At 45.2% G+C, this 22,407-nt stretch overlaps 1 protein-coding gene across 3 annotated transcripts in view; it reads left to right on the forward strand.

The window, feature by feature from the left end:
• PACSIN2 (protein kinase C and casein kinase substrate in neurons 2) overlaps window positions 1-22,407 on the forward strand; it is a 126,770-nt gene that overhangs the window by 41,043 nt on the left and 63,320 nt on the right. The window contains exon 1 of one of the 3 annotated variants that reach the window (XR_001160988.2): window positions 16,289-16,500. The exons of 1 other annotated variant lie outside the window; for it this stretch is intronic. The gene's annotated coding sequence lies outside the window, so the exon portion shown is untranslated. Of the gene's footprint in view, window positions 1-16,288; window positions 16,501-22,407 lie in introns of those variants that run through there. One more of the 3 variants, XM_003783134.3, reaches the window with a different exon arrangement.

A 22,407-nucleotide genomic window follows, 5' to 3' on the forward strand; every position in this document is an offset into this window, starting at 1 on the left:
GTGATGCCATGGCACTCTACCCAGGGGGATAGCGTGAGGCTCCGTCTCAAAAAAAAAAAAAGAAAAAAAGAAAATATCACTATGGCTTTCTCTTTGTCTTTCAGTCGCTTTGTCAAAGGGCACTTTAGATAGGACTATTTTATATACACTCTTATATCAGCTGACAGGCACATGCATGTGGGCAGACGTCTGCTGCCTGGACAGAGGCGCTCCTGTGCTGACCCCAGCTGCAGAAGGCATCTTAAATCTAATTTAGAATGAATTCAGTCACCACTGAATTTGAAATATCTAGGTATATGTTTTTATTTCTTAGACTTTGTCCTGTTTCAAATAGAGGAAGATGCTGTTATAAAGAAGCACATTCAAAACCATTTAAGAGCATGGCTGAACTGGGGTGAGGTGGGGTATCTGTGGTTCCAGACATGTTCTCAGAGGTAGATTTCTGCTTCTGATGCTTCGGACTCATCCCCAGGGCAGAGCTGTAACTTCAGGTTTCCTAGGGCACAGTTTTGATCACATTTCATCCTTTTTATAGATACATAAAGAACCATTTTACTAAAATGAGTATCATACGGTATTCCTCCTTTTGTTATTTTCAGCATAGTATTAACCTGCAGACCTGGGGAACTGCTGAGCAAGTAGAGAGAGGGGCTGCAGGGGTGGGCTGCAGCAGAGAGGGCTGTGGGGGCTGGGGGCAGCGCAGGGTGGTTCGAGGAGCCTGGGTCGCTGCCTGGCCAGCAGGCCTGTGGGTGGAGGGGGAGTGACCCTGTGGGCCACCCTCAGGGTTTGGAAGCCACTTCTCACCCACAGCACTGATGGTTACCACTAGCGCTCTGGGTCTGGTGGAGCACTTGGGTGACCGTCGGCTCCCCCATTCTTTGTTTTCCAGGTGCTTTCTTGCTTTCTTTGAGATTTCTGACAAATTGTTTTATTTCTTTAGACTTCATATTCCCTGGCATTGTCACTGCCTCCTTTTTGTGAAGAACATAATGAATATTCATTAGTCAGTATAAACTTTTATTATTTCTGTCAGAAACTTTCTATTTTGGAAGAATTTTAGATATACAGAAAAATTGCAAAGCTTACCCTGAGAGTTCCTGCATACCTTCCCCCCGGTTTCTCTAATATGAACATCTTAAGCAACCACAGCACACTTATCAAAATTAGGAAATTAGCATTGATCCAGTATGATTAATACCAACTGAACTGAAGACTCAGACTTCACCGCAGATGTTCCCAGCCAGGCTCCCACGTCATGTGCAGTTGTCGTATGCCCTTCGTCTCCTTCAACCAGGACACCTCAGACTTTCCTTGTTTTCTGTAACCTTGGAAGTTGAAGAGTGCTGGTCAGATTTTGTGGAATGTTCTTCAGTTTGAATTCGCCTGATGATTTTTCACAGTATTAGCTGGGCTTAGGAATTTGGGGGAAGAATCCCACAGAGGTGAAGTGTCTTTATCCCCCCCCAGCACTTCGGGGGTGCATGGTATCACCGTGACTCACTATGGGTGCTGTCAACATGGCAGGTTTATTGTCATTATTCCTGGGTTTTATACGTGTTTTAAGCGGTGCTGGCTCCTTGCAAGGTTGCTAGGCCCTTTAGGCCAGGACTCCTGCTCTGCTTGATTTGTGAGGGGGGCCGCCAGATCAGGTGGGGACACGTTTGGGTCCATGATTCTATAAGCATTTCACAGTTTTCCCATAGCAGGTAAAAGAGGACTGGCCTTGTGTTGATAATGGATGAAGCTAGGGGTTGCTGTGCAATCTCTGTACTTCTAGATAAGAGAGAAAAGCATCTTCAGTCTGCAGAGATAATCCGTCCCAGATTGCTTTGACAGTGTAGGAGTTCCGGCGTTCACTGTTGCCAGAGCTCTTCAGGCCTTTACTCGTCTTAAACATATTTGGCTCTTCTCCAAGCCTCACCAAGAAGAAAAATTTGCATCCAAACCAGCATTAAATGGTCCTGCTAATAACATTGTAGTAAAAATATTCCTTAACATCTTTCTAAAAAATTTTTTTTATTATTGGGGATTCTTTGAGTGTACAAGAAACCAGGTTACACTGATTGCATTTCTTAGGTAAAGTCCCTCTTATAATTGTGTCTTGCCCAACATCTTTGAGGGAGAAAAATCACTGGAGTGCCATTGCAAAGAATTTCAATTAGGGTGGCACCTGTGGCTCAGTGGGTAGGGTGTGGGCCCCATCTACCAAGGGTGGTAGGTTCAAACCCGACCCTGGCTGAACTGCAACAAAAAAATAGCTGGGCGTTGTGTTATGTGCCTGTAGTCCCAGTTACTTGGGAGGCTGAGGCAAGAGAATTGCCTAAGCCCTGGAGTTGGAGGTTGCTGTGAGCTGTGTGATGCCACAGCACTCTGCCATAAAGTGAGACTCTGTCTCTACAAAAAAAAAAGGTTACAAATTAACTAGAATACATTTGTAGAATACAAAGAAAGATTTTGCCACATAATGTCACGATACTTTCTTAAAAAAAGTATTTGGACTTAATGAATTTGGACATGGTCTATTTCTTATCATCTGTGTGGTATTTTGACATTTCAAACTATGAGTCTGGTCTTTGAATGAGTGTGATGGAGAAATACTGATACCATTTAAAGGTCCTAGTCCAGGCTGGGTGCAGTGGCTCATGCCTGTAATCCTAGCACTCTGGGAGGCCGAGGAGGGTGGATTGCCTGAGCTTACCAGTGGAGTTCAAGACCAGCCTGCACAAGAGCGAGACCCCACCTCTAAAAATAGCCGGTGTTGTGGTGGGCACCTGTAGTGCCAGCTCTTGGGAGGCTGAAGCAAGAGAATTGCTTGAGCCCAAGAGTTTGAGGTTCCTATGAGCTATGATACCACAGCACTTTACCAAGGGTGACAAAATGAGACTGTGTCTCAAAACAAAAAAAAAGTTCCTAGTCCAGCCTCCTGAACCCTGAGGTACTTACTGATGAGTGGGGGACTGTGAGCAGGTGTGTGGGAGCTGGGGTCTGGGTGTATGTGCTGGTCCTGTGATCTCTTATGAGCCTGCAGATGCACACTTATGGTGCCATGACTGTGAAAGTCATGCTGTCACAGAATACACGTGTGCAAAGCAGGCGTACTCCAGGGGCCACATGTTTAGTGAATCCTGCTCTGGAGGTCAGTGCTGACTACTCCGAGCATACTGGCAAGCCTCTTCCCACCCACAGCAGACCTTTATAACTGCTTCACTCAAGCAGTTATGTATTAATTGTCTGAGTGTGATGGTCACCTAGTTCCAAGGGTCATGTGGGGTATTGGGAATGGGGATCTTTTTTGTCCCCTGCTTGGAGAAGGGGCCATCTAGCTGCTGACTGCCCTTTCTCAGATCTTCACTGGGAGGGGCTCAGGAACTCTCCTCCCTGCCCAGAGTGTGAGTGGACAGCCCTGGTGATGAGCCCCTTCTTCTGGTTTTGCTTAGCCAGCAAACTAAGACTTGCTCATTCACAAGAATAGCTCACTATACCTGCCTCTGCATGGAATCAATTCATACCGTGGAGATTTTAAGAAGCAGGACAAGCACCTGCTTATACTCAGCCTTCAGGGGAGTGGCAAGGCCTGCACACTGTGGGGGAGATTGCATCTGAGGCTGGGCACCCCACTCTGCTTTTTGGATGTAGCTAGAAAGTTGGGACTCTTCCTGGGATTTATGTTTCTTTTTTTTTTTTTTTGAGACAGAGCCTCAAGCTGTCCCCCTGGGTAGAGTGCTATGGCATCACACAGCTCATAGCAACCTCCAACTCCTGGGCTCAAGCGACTCTTCTGCCTCTACCTCCCAAGTAGCTGGGACTACAGGCGCCTGCCACAACGCCCAGCTATTTTTTGGTTGCAGCCGTCATTGTTATTTGGCGGGCCTGGGCTGGATTCGAACCCACCACCTTAGGTGTATGTGGCTGGTACCTTAGCCACTTGAGCTACAGGCACCGAGCCTGGATTTATGTTTCTTTACGGAAATGGCCTGTAAGATCTCTGACTTCACATCATGGAATGTGGGGTGATACGGTATCCAGTGCCTTCTCTTTCCCACATGCAGGGCTGACATACCTTCCTTGGGAGGAGGGGTTTCTCTCTGGAGGAGGGCAGAATTCGGCAGGTAGTGACTTGTTCCAGAGTTGACCCAGAATTGGGGAGTTTTGAGAGCCCTGCAGGTGGGGGCTTCTTGCAGAGGACTTTAGGGTACTGTGGTCTCAAAGTAGAATAGATAGGATAGGTCGGTAGATATAGATAGAAGGGGGGGATTTACTAGGGAGATTGGTTCACATGATATGGAGGCTGAGAAGGCCCATGTCAAGCTGTCTACAAGCTGGAGACACTGGGGTGTTGACTAGTGTGGCTCAGTCCAACATTCCAGGGTCTCTAGGTATGCTACCCATGGCTTGCAGAGGATTTCGGGGTGCTGTGTTCTCAAATCCCCTCCGTGCAATAGTGGGACTCCTGACAGCCCTTCACCCTCTGCCTCAGCATCGTCTGTCCAGGTTAAAAAATTTGGAAGGGACTCAGCTTCTTCCTTCATTGGAAAATAAGTATGTGTACTTTGTAAAATACAAATACAGATATTCAAAAGAAGAATATCACTATCAGCACCTTGATATATACTTTTCCAGATGTTTGTATTCACACATATACACAGATGTGATTTTCTTTTTTGAGAGAGAATCTCCCTTTGTCGCCCTTGGTTGAGTGCTGCGGCATCATAGTTCACAGCAACCTCAAACTCTTGGGCTCAAATAATCCTCTTGTCTCAGCTTCGCAAGTAGCTGGGACTACAGGTGCCTGCCACAATGCTTGGGTATTTTTTTTTTTTTTTTTCCCAGAGACTGGTTCTTGCACTTGCTCAAGCTGGTCTCTGAACTCCTGAGCTCAAGAAATCCTCCTGCCTGACGGCACCCATAGCTCAGTAATTATGGCGCCAGCCACATACACTGAGACTGGTGGGTTTGAACCCGGCCCTGGCCATCTAAACAACAACAGCTGCAACAAAAAAATAAAAAAATAGCTGGGCATTGTGGCAGGTGCCTGTAGTTCCAGCTACTTGGGAGACTGAGGCAAGAGAATTGCTTAAGCCCAAGAGTTTGAGGTTGCTGTGAGCTGTGATGCCACAGCATTCTACCCAGGGTGACAACTTGAGACTCTGTCTCAAGAAAAAGAAAAAAAGAAATCCTCCTGCCTCAGTGCTAGGATTATAGACATGGGCCTGGCCCACAGATGTGATTTTTAAAAACAAAAGGGGGATCATATTATGTAAATTATTTTGTAACCCATCCATGTTTATCTTTTCATTTTTCACAAGATGCACGTCCCTTGCTCCCTTGCCAAGGTGGTTCCTAGTATGTGTGCCACCCCACCCCTGGCTGTTCAGGCCAAAGACCTGAGAGTCTGTGGACTTAGCATTCTGGTTCTCAGCCAGTCAGCCTCTTGGCCAAGTCCCCTCATCTCTTTTCTTGACTGTATGAACCAGCTAACCTGTGGCCATGCTTCACTCCTCTTGGTCACTGTGGGCCTTACAGTCGCTTCCGGTTGTGATGCTGGGGCATGAATTCATTGGTTCTCTGATGTTTGTTGATTGTGTATTCTCTGGCTTTCCCAGGATTAACCTTATGCCACAGTTAGCAACGTATCCATCTTCCCATCTTTCAGCTACAGCCCTAATGAGGCCCCACTTGGATTCATCTATGATTTCAATTGTGGTCAACTTCCAGCTTAGTCACCAAGCTGGAGTGATTTATTTTTTATTTTTTTCAGAGTCAAGGTCCCATTCCCCAGGCTAGAGTGTAGTGGTGAGATGACAGTTCATTGTAGCCTTAAACTCCTGGGTTCAGGCTATCCTCCCACCTTAGCCTTCTGAGTAGCTAAGACTACTACAGGCGTGTGCCACCACACTCAGCTAATTAAAAAAAAAAGTAGAGATAAGGTCTTGCTGCATTGACCAGGCTGGTCTCAAACTCCTGGCCTCTAGTGACTCTTCCACCTTGGCCTCCCACAGTGCTGGGATTATAGGTGTGATCCATGATGCCCAGTCCTAAGAGATGATCTTTTTTTTTCTTAATTTTTTGTTTGTTTTTGTTGAGACAGTTCTACCCTGTGCCCTGAGCAGAGTGCAATGGCGTGGTAGCTCACTGCAACCTCAGATTTGAGCTGTGGGTATCCTGCTACCTGAGTCTCTGAAGCAGCTGGGATTACAGACACTCGCCGCAGCACCCTGCTGAGTTTTTCCATGAGTTGGGGGTCTGACTCAGACAAACCTCAGACTCCTGAGCTCAAGCAGTCTTCTCACTTCAGCCTCCCACAGTGCTGGGATAACAGGCATGAGCCACCAGGCCCTGCTCTAAGAGATGATAGATCTTAATGGCTAACATTTCAAAGTGTCTCTCCAGGCTATGCTCTGTTTAAAGCATTTTATGTGCATTATCTCATTTAATTTTTGCATCTCCACGAATTGGTTAATGAGGTGCATTGTGTAAGCAGAGGCTTAGACATTTGTTAGGCCATGGAGCTGCTCTCCCCTGCCCACTGCGTTACTTTGCTCACTCTGCTTTTCCCAGGTACGTGTGTGTGTGGAGGGTCCACCGTGGGACCAGCCTCTAGTGGTTTCCTGGCCCACATCGTCACATGGCAGTGTGTTGACCCACACCAAAAGATGGCTGGGGAAATCAGTACATTAAAAGATTGTTTAGCTACTGTAGAGTTCAATTTTAAAAGATAAAAGTAGAAGAAAGATAAAATTTATAAAATGAGATACATTTTTAAGTTTTTAATTGGCACTCTGTTTATAATTATCTCCATATTTCATACTGAGAATGGAAACTTTTAGAAGTTAGAGAGCATATCTTTTATTTCATTTTATTATTTTATTATTATTTTTTGAGACAGTTTATTTTGTTGTCGTTGGTAGAGTGCTATGGTGGCAGAGCTCACAGCAACCTCAAACTCTTGGGCTCAAGCCATTATCTTGTCTTAGCCTCCCAAGTAGCTGGGACTACAGGCACCTGCCACAGTGCCTGGCTATTTTTTTTTTTTTTTTTTTAGGGACGGGGTCTCACACTTGGGCAGGCTGGTGGCAAACTATCCTCTTTCCCAGAGTGCTAGGTTTACAGGTGTGAGCCACTGCATCCTGCTGACCATATCTTTGAAATTGAATTGAGTGTTATTCAACAGTACCTAGAGGCTTTAGATGTGTATTTATTATATGCTGTATTAGTCAGGCTTCTCCAGAGTGACAGGACCAGTAGAATGGATAGATAGGTCAGTAGATAGAAGAGGGAGATTTACTAGGGAGATTGGCTTATACCGTATGGAGGCCGAGAAGTTCTCTGTTAAGTTGTCTGCAAGCTGGAGACCCTGGGATATTGGTTAGTGTGGCTCAGTTCAAGTGCAGAGAGCTCAGAAACAGGGGATCTGATGTTGTAACATTCAGTCCTCTAAGAGGGCTTGAGAATTCAGGGCTACTGGTATATGTAAGTCTTGTAGTCCAAGGGCCAGAGAACTTGGAGTTCTTTTGTCTAACAGCAAGAGACAAATGTATCCCCAAAAATAGATCAATACATTTGTCTTTTCCCCATTTCTGTTCTCATTGGGTCCCCAGCAGATTGGATGGTGCTGGCCTGTATTGAGGGTGGGTCTTCCCTGCCTAGTCCACCTAGATTCACACTCTCACCTCCTCTGGAATACCCTGGAACACACACTGAAGTGTAATGTGTCACCATGTTTCTAGGCATTCCTTAATCCATTCCAGTTGACAATTAAAATTATCCCATACACCAAGTTGAAGTGCAGTATGGAAAATCTTAAATAAGAGTTGAGATGTTTCCTGTTTCTTGGCGTGTGGGCACATTTCCTTTCCCATCTTTCCCATTTTCTTTTTCCTAGCACTAGTCCAAAGGGGAAAAGGAGAAAGAAGGAAGACAATGGTCGAGTTCTGGAGTGCTTGGGACCACATTTGTTTACATACTTATACCCCTCCTGGTTTCACAACACATTTGAGGTAGTTATTTGGGACTATGCAATAAGAAGTGTAGACCTGACCTCTTCCTTTGCCATCTCCAAAGCAGTAACAATAAAATGAATGTTTAGTTCTGGTGAGAGCCCCAGAGATCCTGTCTCACAGTGTCATGTGTGTTTGTGGAGGGCCAGAGGAAACCAGATAGTGACTGTGGGCAAGCCACTTCCTACTAAGCTATGTTCTTCTCATCTGAAAAATGAGGGCAATAGTCCCACCTTGCAAGGATATTGTGAGTGTAAAGTCATTGCATGTAAAGATCCTGGCACATGCATTCCTTAAACAGTACCTAATTTTTCACCTATTTGCAGGCTTCCGAAACACTGGCTCTTGATGCTATTTTCACTGTCATGTAGCCAAAGCATCAAGAGTGTAATTATTATATTACAAAGCCAAAGATATTTAGTTTAAGGCTTTTCATTTATTCTGAGATTTTACTACCTGTTTCTCAGCATTAAAATGTATATAAAAAGAAATAATAGAAAGAGATAGGTTTCCCCTCCCCTCTTTCCCCTCCTCTCAGAGACAGTCTCGCTGTATCAAATAGGCTAAAGTGCCATGGCCTCAGCCTAGCTCTCAGCAACATCAAACTCCTGGGTTCAATCTATCCTCCTGCCTCAGCTTCCCCAGTAGCTGTGACTATAGGTACCTACCACAATGTCTGGCTAATTTTTCTATTTTTAGTAGAGATGGGGTCTTGCTCTTGCTCAGGCTGGTCTTGAACTTCTGAACTCAAGGGATCCTCCTGCCTTGGCCTCCCAGAGTGGTGGGATTACAGGGGTGAGCCACCGTGCCTGGCCTCTTTTTCTTTTTTAAATATCTTCCACGAGCAAAATAAAGTTGGCAGCCTTGTGCTGGCAACTTTCCCTGCCCTCAGTAAAAGACACCAAAAAACGAGAACTTTATCTGGTGCCCTGCTGTCCCTTAGGGGAGAAGAAAGCCACAGCCAATAAGGGGAGGTGACAGCCAGAGGTTCAGAGTGACACAGCCCTTCTTCACCTGACTCAGCTCAGAGTCCACCTTTTCTGGGGAGTTTTCCCACATCTCCTCCCAGCCCCAGTCCCAGTTTCAGCACATCCTGCTTAGCTCTGTTAGATAGCACTTGCCACTCTTTGTCATCTTCTGGGCACTTGTCCATCTGCCTGGCTAGAATCTAAGCTGCTTAGGGACAAGTATGGCGAACATCGTTTGTAGTCCCAGAGCCTAGCATAGAGGGGGTGCTACGTAAATGTTTGTCGGATGGGTGAAGTCAAACACAAGTCCGTGAGGGCATTTATTTTACCAGATAAATCATTATTTATACCAATAAAACATTAACATAATATGCCCCGCAAATGCACTGGGAACCTTGCCCACATGGTTTTCTGAGTTCCAGACCTCCCTCCTGGTGTAGTTTTCCATTGTCACTGTGTCACCAGAGTCCGTTCCTAGGACTGTGGGCTTCTGCCTCCTTAACCACCAGTAGCTTATGTCAGAAATCCAGGTGTTGCTCCTCCTGTTGGGGGAGATTTGGAGATTTTTAAAATGCATAAGAGAAAATTAACATGTTCTTTCTATCACATAGATGCTTTGAAGTTTTTCTTCAGTTGGGCTTTCTGCTTTGGTTATTTTGGCTTCACTTTTTTAAAAAAATCTTTGGACAAGTGCCACAGGAGCAAAGAAGCTTATGTAAAGGGTTTTAACTTTTTTTACTTTGCCAAAGATAGAACTGGTACTTAGCTCTTTGTCCTGGCACCTCCTTCTTTGATAGAGAATGTTAGACATTTGGCTCAGTTTATCCCTTTTAATTATGTGTGTGGGAGGAATAAGGGCAAGATGGCTCTGTTTACGTCTTGCTAAAATGAAAAATGGCTAACAAGTAGGATTCGAAAATAGCTACTACCTTCTTCCCAAGCAAAAGGAAAATTAAAAAAATAGATTGATCTATCACAATTTTTTTTTAGAGACAGAGTCTCACTTTGTCGCCCTTGGTAGACTGCTGTGGCATCATAGCTCACAGCAGCCTTCAGCTCTTGGGCTTTAGGTGATTCTCCTGCTTCAGCCTCCAGAGTAGCTGGGACTACAGGCACCCCCCACAAAGCCGGGCTATTTTTTGTTGCAATTTGGCTGGGGACGGGTTTGAACCCGCCACCCTCAGTATATGGTGCCGGTACCCTACTCACCGAGCCATAGGTGCCGCCCTATCACAATGTTTTTATATAGTCTATTTATTATTATGGTAAGTTTCTAGAATTTAAGGTTTACTTATCATTTGAAGAGAAAGAAAAGCTAGTAAATTATCTATCCTCTTATGTTTTGCTGGCTTTCTCTCTAGCAGCTGTTAAAACCTGTCACTCTGTCACTAAAACCTGCTGTTTCAAGTTGCTCACTGGCCTCCCCAGCTTTTCATTGCAGGGATAGTGGAGAGTACCTGGGTTAGCCTGGTGAGAAAGTGGGCCATTCGGGTTTATTAGGGTCCTCGGCGTATGGTAGAGGGTCAGTTATTCCAAGGATTGAGACCCAGTAACACCCAGTTAGGCTAAAGTGACACCGAAGTTACTTTAGTCTTATGAATCTGAAGCCCTTGCCACGCAGCTTTTGGTTAATGTCCGTGACAGTTGCATTGCAGATGCAGGGTGGGAGAAAGTTCTGAACTGGGGTTCACAGAGGGCTTTTCTTCCTTTCTTCCCATTTTTCTTTCTTCTCTCCCCTCCTGTTTTCTCCCCTCCCTCTCTTCTTCCTCCTCTTCTCTTCTCTTTCTCTCTCTCTTTTTTTTTTTTTTTTGAGACAGACTCTCACTATGTTACACTTGATAGAGTGCTGTGGCATCACAGTTCACAGCAACCTCCAATTCTTGGGCTTAAGCAATTCTCTTGCTTCAGCCTCCCGAGTAGCTGGGACTACAGGCACCCGCCACAATGCCCAGTAACTTTTTGTTGCAGTTGCCATTGTTGTTTAGCTGGCCCACGCCGGTTTCGAACCCGTCAGCCTCAGTGTATGTGCTATGGGTGCCCAGCCTCTTCTCTTTCTCTTTATTGAGACATTAATTTACATCTGATTGAACTCATCCATTTAGGGATTTTGACAAATGGATCCATCTGTGTAGCCACTGACTCCGTCAAGGCTGACCCATTGCCATTGCTTCAAAAGTTCCTTGTGCCCCTTTTAAGTCAGTTCCCCACCCCAGCCCTTGACCCCAGCAAGCATTAATCTGTCACTATAGATTAGTTACCTGGCTTTGAATGTCACATGCGTAGACACGCAGCCTGTGCTCTTTTGCATCTCACTGCCTTTGCTCACCATAGTGTTTCTGCAGTTCATCCAGGTTACATCCATCAGCGTTTTGGTCCTTTTTGTTGCCAAGTAGTTTTCCATTGGGCATCGGTGCCACATGACGTGGGGTTTTATGTCCTGTATAGAGATGTGTGGCAGAGCGGTCTAGGTGCTGCAGGAGTGTATGTAGTCTTTCTACAGGGAAAGACTTTTTGCAGCATTCTGCTTCACCTTTCTGCAGCATTCAAGGAAGGCAGAGAGGATGAGCAAATAAACCATATTTGGGGGGAGTTTTGTTTTTATCTAGTCCTGAAATAGTTTGGCCTCTCAGAATAACCCCTGGATGTGGCAGCTGGTTGGATATTGATGTGTTTGCCTTTCTGGAAATGAGAGATTGGAATTCCCAGTGGTAAAAACTTGTTGTCAGAGGGGATCCTTTTGGACTTCTGTATAACTTCCGCCATCCCTGCTGATGGTGGACTACATGGCTCTGTGTTTGGTGCTCACTAAGTTCAAGGACCCAGATACATAGGCACTGTGGAGCCTGCCCAGCACCAGGCTGCCAGGTACCCCACCCCTACCCTACCACCTGTGCTGAGGTGTCCTGCTTTGCCCTGGCCCCACCTTGGCTCAGCGGTTCAGTTTAGCCCACTGGGGGAAGACAGCAGCGCAGAACTGCAATCTGCAATATTTCATTAACAACTCAATTACTGTGAGCCCATAACCACTTTGAGAATCACCTTGTAAAGAGACAGTGGCTATTAGGGCTGGTGAGAAAGAAAAGATGATAGCTAGAGAGGATGGGGTTTGAGGTGACGAAATGGCCTAAAATTGGCTCTGGTAATAATTGCACATATCTGTAAATATACTAAATACCATTAAATTACACACTTTGAGTGGGCAAATTATGTGGTATGTGAATTATAGCTCGATAAAGCTGTATTCTGTTTTTTAAAAAGCAATGTAGTGTTACAGCAATGACAAGACTAGTAGAGGAATAGGGAAAAAATCACGTAGAAATTTTATTCTTTTGAAGTGACATGACCTGTGTTGCCAAATATCCTAATTTTCTGCACAGGTCCAGTTTGATGGGAGGCCTGGATGTAGAAAGTGGATGGGCTTTGGTAAGTGTCAGGTGGACCTGAGTGTGAATCCCATTGTGCCGTCATTAGTGGGATGACCATGGGCAGGTTGCTTCATCTCTGTGGTGATTTTCCTTTCCTTTCTAAAATATTCTTTTAAGAGAGCTTGGTAAACAGCAGCCATTTTCACTGTGTGACAGCCATATTACTAAAGGCCTAGGATAAAAGAAGCAGCCTTGTTAGAGGCTTGTCCGGTTGGATGTCTTTGAGTTATGCTGGGGGTGTGAAACCTCCTGCTTGAATTGTCACGAGAGTCCCTGCTGTGTGCCGTGGTGTGTGGTGTTCAGCTGCTGAGGGACTGTGCTGCTAGTCTTTAGCTGACCGGCCGAACTCTCTGTTTCTGAATTTTTTCTGCCTTTATCCACATGGTTTGAGTAGACTGGTGGTGAGCTCTTGGAGAAATAACTCATGTGCCCTTGTTTGGGAAGTTCTCCCTGACCTTGCTGTCTGGTCTGGTTCACTGCAGTGTCCCTCAGCCTTTGTGACGCCTTGATTCTAGCACGTATCCCTAACACCTTTATTGTTTTTACTTTTCTCTGACCGTATACTGTGGGCCAGTTCAGGGTAGACACCGTGGCTTCTTCAACTGTGGGTCCTTACAGCTCTGAGCACTATGCTTGGCATTAATGTTTGTTAAATGAGTGCCCAATGGTTTCAAGTCTTAAGTCTTTGGTGACAGAAACCAGATCAGAACTGGAAATTCCAGCTTAGGCACTGCATGCCAGAGGCTAGCAGATGAGTTCCCTGGAGCAGTGTTTCTGCCATAGCACCACCTGGGAGTGTGTGCCACTGCCCCGGGACAGGGACAGGGACAGGGTAACGGCCTCAGCCAGCCTTGTCCTCTGTCGAACATATGCCCTGCCTGGAATCCACTGTGAGGTGTGGTGGCATTTGGGGTAGGGAGAGAGTGCCCCCAGCCACTCTGAAAAGCTGGTCTCATTGTTTCATAGTTTTTTTTTGAGACAGAGCCTCAAGCTGTCCCCCTGGGTAGAGTGCTGTGGCATCACAGCTCACAGCAACCTCCAACTCCTGGGCTCAAGTGAGTCTCCTGCCTTAGCCTCCCAAGTAGCTGGGACCACAGGTGCCCACCACAACGCCCGGCTATTTTTTTGGTTGCAGCCATCGTTGTTGTTTGGCGGGCCAGGGCTGGATTTAAACCCGCCACCTTAGGTGTATGTGGCTGGCGCCTTAGCCACTTGAGCCACAGGCGCTGAGCCTGTTTCATAGTTTTAACACTGCATTCTGAATTCACTGCAAATTCAGCTTTTTCCTTGCCCCCTCACATTTTCTAGTGACCGGGCACAAAGGACCCAGAAGGCCTCCACCTGCACCAGGCATCCAGGCCACACTTTTCCTGGGGGTCCATGAGGATATTGTGGTGGCTGCTGTAGGCCAGTCTTCGCCTGTTTGAGGCCTAGAATGACCCTCAGCCTTCACCCTCCATCCTGGGGCCTCTTCCCTCACCCTCTACCCCCAACCCTCATTCTGCCCTGGGCCTTTTCCTCCTTTTCCAAATTCAGTTTTTTATGATTCTTCAGGGATGCCAAGACACAGGGGCTGCATGGTGCAGCTGGGGCTCCAGAGGCTGACGGCCTGGGCTCAAGTCCTGGCTCCCCTTCTACTAGCTGCGGGCCACAGGGCAAGTTATGTGACCTTGCTGTACCTCAGCATCTTGCTTGGGAAACAGAGGTAACAATACTTATCCTCATAGAGCCATTTTTATGGTCGACCACAATAAAGTAAGCATTGTATAAATGTTTGAGTAGCCTGCGTTTGTTGGATTAAAAAAGAGAGAGAGAGAATGAGACTCTTAAACAGAATGAATAAAAAAGAAACAAAGAGAATACGCTAAATGTACCTCACTCTGATTGTTACCCTTCCACAAAAAAGCTTTCTGGTACCCTGGCTTGATGAGGAGAACAGTGGGCCTGCTGTCCTGGAACTTAGCAGCCCACCTGGTACTGCGACGTGCATCTGTCTGCGATGGTGCAGTGGCATTACCTGAGTGGCCTTTTGGGAGACTGTGAAGTCTGTGTTTTGCTGACTTCTCTGCTGTTTTTATTTTAGGGGGAGGGGGAGGACTGTGTGAGGTGGGGCGGTAAAATAATTTTCCAAGTAGTATAAATTGTCATCATATGTCAAGTAATAGTCTCATGTTGTGTGGTCTTTGTTTTATTGGTGTTCTCTGTTAAGCAATTTCTTTTTTTTTTTTTTTTTTTTTTTGAGACACTCTCATTATGTTGCCCTCGGTAGAGTGCTGTGGCGTTGTAAGTCACAGCAAACTCCAACTCTTGGGCTTAAGTGATTCTCTTGCCTCAGCCTCCCAAGTAGCTGGGACCACAGGTGACTGTCACAGTGCCTGGCTATTTTTTTGTTGTAGTTGTCATTATTGTTTAGCAGGTCCGGGCCAGGATCAAACCTGCCAGCCTCAGGGTGTATGTGCCCGGCACCCTGACCACCAAGCTACAGGCGCCAAGCCTGTTAAGCAATTTCTAAACACAAGATTTTGGAAGGAGATATTTAACCTATTTTGTTATAAGGTAAGACCAAATAGCCAAAAAAGGCTGTGTTTTTTTTTTTTTCTTTTTTTAACGAGACAGAATTTTAAGCTGTTGCCCTGGTTAGAGTGCTATGGTGTTATAGCTCATAGCGGTCTCCAACTTTTGGGCTCAAGCGATCCTCTTGGCTAAGTTTTTTTTTTTTTTCTTCTATTTTTAGTGGAGACAGGGTCTTGCTTTTGCTCAGGCTGGTCTTGAACTCGTGAGCTCAAGCAGTTCACTCACCTCTGCAGTTTACTAAGCCTCCCAGAGTGCTAGGGTTATAGGTGTCATGTGGCTGTTTTAACTTAAAATTTTTGAATTAATATGAGTAGCAAGAATAGTGGTAAATAATATGTATCCAGGTAGCATGTTTTTCCCTCTGCAGTATGTATATTTTTAAAATTATTTTCCCATTTACATAATTCTCCTTGGGCCCATGTTGCAAGGAGCAAACCACCTTGAGCTAGCTGTGTTTCGGCCACTGCCACTGAAATGTAGGATCCCTGCTTGCCTTATGGGAGGGTGAGGGGGGAGTGTGTCTTCTGGGAGGGCAACTTGGGAAATTGAGCCCTGGAAATACTTGTTTCCTGTCTGCTTTTGTAGATGAGTTTCAGTATCTGCCCTTCGCTGTAGTGTTTGTATTTTTTGGTATTAAGACTTTTAAAAACTTTTTATTGTACACTACACAAGAGTGCGTGTCAGTGAAGGTTCACAGTGTGGTACACCCCTAGCAGGGTAAGAGCCTGCGCATGGCTCAGATGCCTCCTGCTGCCCCTGTCTGCTCTTAGTGGGGCCTCTCCTCGTGCCTTGTTGAAGGAGGATCTCTCCTTCCTCCTTAAAGTTATATCCGTGTTTCCCCCCCTCCCTTTCAATTCTTTGTAAAAATTGAATAAGTAGGGTGTTTTTAATTTTTACTTCTGGCTAATCACACTCACGTCTTAGGGAACAGCGGTGCTCCTGAGAGATGGTGGGGTCGCCTGTGTGTCTCCTACATGAGGCATCTGGTCAGCATCTTCTGCTGACAAGCTTTGCCTTGGTGTGCATAGTCGTGGAAAGAAGTTGAGTCCACGTGTGGGGATAATGTAAGGTTGTACCGGATGGGCTAAGACCCTGTCACGCTGACTACTGTGACACCTGGTTCCTTAGATACAGAGCACATCTGTCTTTCTCTCATAAGCAGAAGGATCTCAAATGCAAGAAGAAATTCTAAGACTGTCATGTATGGTGCAGCTTAGTTTGTATACACGTTGATTTTCTGGAGAGTAGTGTGAGTTCTGTGCTCAGACCTCTTCCCTGATTGTCCCTGGAAATACGAGGTTTCTGTTCGGCCACATTCTGACAAAAGCCTCAGTAGGCGGAGCGCAGCCGGAGAACCTGGTGCCTACAGCGAATGCAGCAGTGCAGGGGAATGACCTTATCTCAGCAGCCAACAGGAAATGATGAAATGTGCTAGGAGAATTCAGCTGAGAGAGGAGGTCGGATGTACCAGCAGGGTTGGGAAGAGGCAGGTACGGAAGCTGATCTGCAAAGTTCGCTGGCGACTGACAGAAAAACGTGAGTGTGCTATTTAAGGCTCACATTTCCTTTAAGGCAGACCTCTTTTGAAAGTAGAATTTTCATTGGTTTTTCCGTCCCTAGTGATTGATTTAGCAGAAATCTCACCTCCTAAGCAAGCACACCTAGTTTCAGTGCTCCTTGAAATGTTTAACTAGTTCAATATTAACCGAACAGTGTGGAATGTTTTATCCAGAATGCTTTGAGAAAATGTCAGAGTAAGTTTGACTTTCTTGGTGAATAGATTTTGGTTTCAGCAGATGAAAGATAGTGCTTTATAATTTTTGATTCTGGTTTTAGAACATATGTGCATGGAATAACTTTGCAACTTTGCTTTGGCTTGTTTAGACTAGCTGACATCCTTGTAACTGAATTTTTTTCTTACTAAGCAGCTAAATGAGTTTCTTGAGTTAACTGTTAATAGACTTTTCCCCCCTCTACTTTAAGGCATCATGTTTATTACATGCTGCCATTTTCTTTCTTCAACAAATCTAATGTACAAATATGTGAATATGACTTGTGAGAAAAAGTGAGCAGATAAGCTTTCCCCAGTGACTGTAACTGCTGCTTCCTGACTGTCTCCCCAGATGCCCTGAGTTGAAGTGCTGTTTGCTCCCGGTGCCTTCTGTCCTCTGGGGTCAGTTCTTTTTCTCGTCTTAGCTGGACCTTGGGCCCTTGTTCCCCTCTGAGTGCTGTCACTAGACACGTTGTTTATATTTTTATTGGATAGCAAAATATAAAACTTTTATTGTTTTAATAACTGAGCAGCCTTACATACCTAATTATTTCTTATCTTGGAAGCCATATTCTGGAATTGAAAATTTATAGCTCCCTTTTATATATGCAGCACTGTAAATTTAATTAGAGGATTTTTTCTTTTTAAAAAATGTTTTTCTTTTCTTTTATTCTTTCTTTATTTATTTAAGACAGAGTCTCACTATGTTGCCCTTGGTAGAGTGCTGTGGTCTCACAGCTCACAACAACCTCCAACTCTTGGGCTTAAGTGATTCTCTTGCCTCAGCCTCTGAATAGCTGGGACTACAGGTGCCCTCCACAATGCCTGGGTTTTTTTTGGGGTTTTTTTTTGTGGTTTTTAGCTGGGCTGGGTTCGAACCTGCCACCCTTGGTATATGGGGCCCGAGCTCTACTCACTGAGCCACAGGTGCCGCCCATTTTTTTTTTTTTTAATTTTGGATTTATATGAGGGTACATAGGATTTAATGGGAAGGCTTTTATTAAAAAAATCTTGATACTTAAGTGATCCATCACTAAGTGAATTATACTTATTGGATTACCTATTTCTGTGAACATTAAAAAGGCAGTATCCTCTTTCTGTTCTTCAGAAAATGCTGGTATGGTCTGTGCCACTCATGGGAACATGTTTTCGTGTTCGGTTGTTACCTACTGTGATTTGTGTATTTCTAATACATTTTGGGTTACATAGGAAAGGTTTCTAGAAATCCCCAAGGTAGATAGTATGTTTTTTAGACTTTAATCAGGTCCACCAATTTTATCGTTGGTCTTACAGCTCTAAATATTTCAGTCTTCAAATCTCTTCCTTCTTGACAATAAAACTTTTTGTTGAATTCTAGATGAACTGTAAGTGCTACATTTATGAAAATAATAAGTTTCATAACTTCAAACCAGAGCATTTGTTACAGGTGTGAAATTTATGGTAATAAGCAAAAATAAGCCCCTTCTTTTTTTTTTTTTTTTGCAGTTTTTGGCTGGGCTGGGTTTGAACCCGCCAGTTCCGGCATAAGGGACCAGTGCCCACTCTTTTGAGAGCCACAGTGTTATTCCTTTGAATTGTTTGCCTGTCTACACAATTCCGTTATTCATTTGGCAGCATAATTTAAAAGGTAGGAACATGATATATAGAATTGTCGTGGCTTTTGGAGTCAGTATGCCATGACCTACGCTTTTTTTTTTTTGAGACAGAGCCTTAAGCTGTCACCCTAGGTAGAGTGCTGTGGCATGATAGCTCACAGCAACCTCTAACTCCTGGGCTCAAGCGAGTCTCCTGCCTCAGTCTTCCAAGTAGCTGGGACTACAGGTGCCCGCTACAATGCCTGGCTATTTTTTGGTGGCAGCCATCATTGTTGTTTGACAGGCCTGGGCTGGATTCAAACCTGCCACCTTAGGTGTATATGGCTAGCGCCTTAGCCACTTGAGCCACAGGTGCCGAGCCCCTGCCCCCCTCCTTTTTTTTAGAGACAGAGTCTCACTTTATTGCCCCTCTGTAGAGTACGTGGCGTCACAGCTCACAGCAACCCCCAACTCCTGGGCTTAGGTGATTCTGTTGCCTCAGTCTCCCGAGTAGCTGGGACTATAAGTGCCCTCCACAATGCCCGGCTATTTTTTTGTTGCAGTTTGGCTGGGGCCAGGTTTGAGCCCTCCTTCCTTGGTATATGGGGCCAGCACCCTACTCACTGAGCCACAAGTGCCACCCTTTTTTTTTTTTTTTTTAAGACAGAGTCTCACTTTGTTGCCCTTGGTAGAGTGCTGTGGTGTCACAGCTCACAGCAACCTCCAACTCTTGGGCTTAAGTGATTCTCTTGCCTCAGCCTCCCATCCCAAGTAGCTGGGACTACAGGCACCCACAACATCCAGCTGTTTTTTTGTTGCAGTTGTCATTGTTGTTATGCAGGCCCAGGCTGGGTTTGAACCCGCCATCCTCGGTGTATGTGGCCTGGCCCTAACCACTGTGCTACGGGCACTAAGCCAGGACCCACACTTTAAGAAAGGAACTGAGACTCACAAGTGAAATGACAGGTCCAAGGTCACATGACTTGTTAGTAGCTGTCTCCTGACGTCTGGATCATTATCCTTGCCATTACAGTCATCTGCTTTTTCCACGTTTATTATCTCAAGATTTATAGCACTTGGCTAATAGTGGCTTTTTTCTTCTGATGAGTCCATTTTAATTTGTTTCATTTTCAAATGCGTAGCTTTTATTCGAAAACAATTTCCCTGTAAGTTCCATTTGGCACAGGTGTATAGTGAATTACCTCAAGTACAAAGAGCATTGATGTTTCTCCTTCTGAGAGATGCTTTTTCTAAAAGATAAGAATTCTCAATTTTACTAAGTTTTTTTTGCCTCTCCTCTGAACTAGGTCTTACTCCTTTGTTACTGATGTAAGTGAACCTCATTATAGGATTATCTGCTGGATGAGAATGCCAAAATTAATAAAATCATAACTAATAAAAGAAACAGACAAGTACTCAATTCTTCTTTGAAAGCATATTCTTCAGAATGTGAAAGAGAAACCCTGACCAGTTCAGCCCCAATTTTTTTAGGTTTTCTATGCTTTAGCCCCTATAATATGGAAATACTGACAACCCTAATTCTTGAGCTGGATTGAACAAGTTTTGGAATATGTAAGACGTTAAAATAATACATTATAATGTAAATAAAGAAGGAAATGCTTTAATAAATTAGTTAATACTTACACCTGTCCGGAAATCATTAAAAATATTCTCTGTGGGTGTAGTGCTCATCCTTGTAATCCTATCTCTTTGGGAAGCCAAGGTGGGAGAGGCCAAGAGTTCCAGACCAGCCTAAGCCAACAAGTGAGACCTGGTCTCCATAGGTGGGTGACTGTAGTCCCAGCTACTCAGAAGGCTGAGACTGAAAGATGGCTTGAGCCCAGGAGTTTGAGGTTGCTGTGATTTGGGCTGAGGCCATGGCACTCATGGCACTTGTTGGGCAACAAGGTGAGACTTTGTCTTAAAAAAAAAAAAAAAGAAAGAAAGAAACTTCTCTGGTATCTTAGGCCTTATAGCTGGATAAAGAGGAGTGTGGGCTCGGGTTCTATAGCTCAACCGGCTAAGGCGCCAGCCACGTACACCTAAGGTGGCGGGTTCGAATCCCCAGCCCGGACCCGCCAAACAACAATGATGGCTGCAACCAAAAAATAGCCAGGCGTTGTGGCGGGCGCCTGTGGTCCCAGCTACTTGGGAGGCAGAGGCAGGAGACTCGCTTGAGCCCATGAGTTGGAGGTTGCTGTGAGCTGTAATGCCACGGCACTCTACCCAGGGGGACAGCTTGAGGCTCTGTCTCAAAAAAAAAAAAAAAAAAAAGGAGTGTATATGTGTGAGTACAGTGAAATGGTAACATTAAAAAAAAGTCATTGATTTGAATGTGTGAGTGAGTGAATGAATGAATTATATAGTGTTCTCCTTTTTGTAGAGATTCTTGTTATTATTATTATTTTTTGAGACAGAGTCTCACTGTGTCACCCTCGGTAGAGTGTTATGGCTTCACAGCTCACAGCAACCCCAGCTATTGCAGTGCCATTGTTGTTTTAGCAGGCCCAGGCTGGGTTCGAACCAGCCAGCCTCAATGTGTGTGGCTGGCGCCGTAACCACTGTGCTTCAGGTGCTGAGCCATATTGTTATTTATTTTTTTATTTATTTGAGACAGAGCCTCAAGCTGTTGCCTTGGGTAGAGGTGCGTGGCATTACAGCTCACAGCAACCTCCAACTTCTGGGCTCAAGTGAGTCTCCTGCCTCTGCCTCCCAGGTAGCTGGGACTACAGGCGCCTGCCACACGCCCCACTATTTTTTGGTTGCAACCGTCACTGTTGTTTGGCAGGCCCTGGCTGGACTCGAACCCTCCAGCTCAGGTGTATGTGGCTGGCGCCTTAGCCACTTGAGCTATGGGCATCAAGCCTGAGCCATATTATTATTATTTTTTTGAGACAGAGTTTTATTTCGTTGCTCTCAGGAGAGTGCCATGGCATCATAGCTCACAACAACCTCAAACTCTCAGGCTCAAGCCATCTTCTTGCCCTGGCATCCTAAGTAGCTGGGACTATAGGTACCCTCCACAAGGCCCCGCTATTTTTAGAGATGGGGGTCTTAACTCTTGCTCAGGCACATCTCGTTCTGGCTCAGGCTAGTCTGGAACTCCTGAGCTCAGGCGATCCATCTTCCTAAGCCACCCAAAGTGCTAGGATTACAGGCATAAGCCACTGTGTCTGGCCTTTATTGTTATTTTTTTATGAGATGAGGTCTCTCTTTGTTACCTAGGCTAGAGTGCAGTGAGTGATATAATCATAGCTTGCTGCAATCTCATGCTCCTGGGCTAAAGTGATCCTCTCGCCTCAGCCTCACAAGTAGATGGGACTTTCAGGTACAGAGTTTACTTTTGAAGGTACTGTAGTCACATGTAACAGGGCTGGTCTAAGTGCATTTATTTGCATATCACAGTTCTGTACTGACACCAGGTGACAGGTTAGGTATCTACTTAATATCTCCTTCAGCCCTGGAGCTCTGGCTTAAAATTTTTTCTCATTAGACTCTGTCATACATGAACCATAAGATATGAATCCTTATGTGATCTCTTAGAATAAGCACGTTATTCTATTTGGGAATGAAACAGAAAAGATCCTGAATTTGGAAAGTGTGCCAGTGGTCATCACTGTAGTACAAGATTTGAATTTTATTTTTGTTTCTGTGAGGACTATGCTATGAATTTCATGCTTAGCCTATTTCTCATCAGGATTTGTTCTGTAGTGGAGTTTTTTTTTTTTCTTTTTTTTGAGCAGAGCCTCAAGCTGTCCCCCTGGGTAGAGTGCCGTGGCTTCACTGCTCACAGCAACCTCCAACTCCTGGGCTCAAGTGAGTCTCCTGCCTCAGCCTCCCAAGTAGCTGGGACCACAGGCGCCCGCCACAACGCCCGGCTATTTTTTGGTTGCAGCTGTCATTGTTATTTGGCGGGCCCGGGCTGGGGATTCGAACCTGCCACCTTAGGTGTATGTGGCTGGCGCCTTAGCTGCTTGAGCCACAGGCGCTGAGCCGTAGTGGAGTCTTTGAAGGAGACCAGGGAAGCACGATTTTGCTGGAAAATGCTTACTTGACAAATGTTGATGTAATTAACAGGCCAAAATATCGAACATTCCA

This window comes from Otolemur garnettii, unplaced genomic scaffold, assembly GCF_000181295.1.
Source record: "Otolemur garnettii isolate 467f Iridium unplaced genomic scaffold, OtoGar3 scaffold00007, whole genome shotgun sequence".
Lineage (NCBI taxonomy): Eukaryota > Metazoa > Chordata > Mammalia > Primates > Galagidae > Otolemur > Otolemur garnettii.